We start from the raw sequence: 1,964 nt of genomic DNA on the forward strand, positions 1-1,964 counted from the left end.
GAAATGCTAACGTTATGCTATAAACGAACTACAAGCCAGTACAGCAGCGTCGCACGACTTCAACGTCACGCCAACTTAAGATCGTTTCAACTGACTTGCACTGAAACTGCACTTTGAACACTTTAAATATATTAACATTTTAAACTGTATACCCCGTTTATCTAGGCCCTTTTTGTTTTATGTATAGGCTACATGTCACACTGTGGGAAACGATATTTCTGGATGTATAACACATGTAGAATTTGTTTACAATAAAGCTGACTTTGACTTCCGCGTGCTTGCATATTTTAACAAAGCTTTTCATTTTAGCCACACTGAATTTAACTAGATGTCATGGCTGTGTCAATTACCAGTCTGATATCGTTTTACAAAGATGACAAGAAGAATGGAGATAGAGGAGAGAACCACTACAAGTCAGGACACGGGCAGCCTAGATGAAGGTGTGCTTACCGGTGTTGTCAGGGCTAGCATGAGGGACAAGGTGTATAGAGTGTCGGTGAGTAGTTATAGCAAGAGTACCGTTAACCTAGAGTTAATTTATTCACATTAATTCCCATCAACAAATCCATTTTATGTGTCACATGAAATCTTTATTAGGCAAGGCAAGTTTATTTATATAGCACTTTTCAACACATGGCAATTCAAAGTGCTTTACAAAAAATGAAAGACATTAAGAAATGGCATTTAAAATCAGTCATTAAAAAGCAAAGCTAATAAAATAAACATTAAAAGAAAAAATACATGGATAAAAGTTACAGTGCAGTTTAAGATGTGAATAGTTCAATTAAAAGCAGCGGCAAAAAGAAAAGTCTTCTTGCTGGATTTAAAAGTAGTCAGCGTTGCAGCGGACCTGCAGGTTTCTGGGAGTTTGTTCCAGATGTTTGGAGCATAATAACTGAATGCTGCTTTACCATGTTTAGTTCTGACTCTGGGGACAGAAAGCTGACCAGTCCCTGAAGACCTGAGAGATCGGGATGGTTAATCATTTAGCAGGAGGTCAGAAATGTATTTTGGGCCTAAACCATTCAGTGCTTTATAAACCAGCAGCAGTATTTTGAAATCTATTCTTTGACACACAGGAAGCCAGTGTAAAGACTTCAGAACAGGAGTGATGTGATCCACTTTCTTAGTGTTAGTGAGGACTGCAGCTTCCTAATAGATGTTTTAGTGAGACCTGTGAAAACACCATTGCAGTAGTCCAGTCTACTGAAGATAACGGGACAAGTTTTTCCAAATCCTGCTGTGACATTAGTCTTTTAATCCTAGATATGTTCTTTAGGTGATAGTAGGCTGATTTAGTAACTGTTTTAATGTGACTGTTGAAACTCAGGTCAGAGTCCATGACTACACCTAGATTTCTGGCTTTATCTGTTGTTTTGAACATTGCAGACTGAGGCTCAGCGCTAACTTTTATACGTTCCACCTTGGCTCCAAAAACCATTACCTCAGTTTTATCTTTGTTTAATTGGAGAAAGTTCTGACCCATCCAGTCATTGATTTGTTCAATGCACTTACTCAGTGTTTGAATTGGAGCATAGTCTCCTGGTGAAATGGTTAGGTAAATGTGTGTGTCATCTGCATAGCTATGCTAACTTATTTTGTTGTTCTTCATTATCTGAGCCAATGGTAGCATGTAGACGTTAAAGAGAAGAGGCCCCAAGATTACACATTTTACACACCAGAAAACACAGAAATATCCATGAAATAAACATACAGTAGGCTATAATTGGGAAGGCATTATAAATGTAAATATATTTTAAATAATAAAACAATCCCACCACCACAGGTATCTACAGGAGAAGAGGGAATTCTCTCCACAAAATGTGAATGCCCATGTGGAGAATGGAAATGCAGTCATGCGGCTGCATTAGCCATCTTTGCCATCCACACTTTCAGCTGCACTGACACCCCCTGTCAGTGGAAGAAGCCAAAGGCAGCTAAACGTACGCATTCAGTGGAGGAGC

Source organism: Pseudochaenichthys georgianus, chromosome 16 (genome assembly GCF_902827115.2).
Source record: "Pseudochaenichthys georgianus chromosome 16, fPseGeo1.2, whole genome shotgun sequence".
Classification (NCBI taxonomy): domain Eukaryota; kingdom Metazoa; phylum Chordata; class Actinopteri; order Perciformes; family Channichthyidae; genus Pseudochaenichthys; species Pseudochaenichthys georgianus.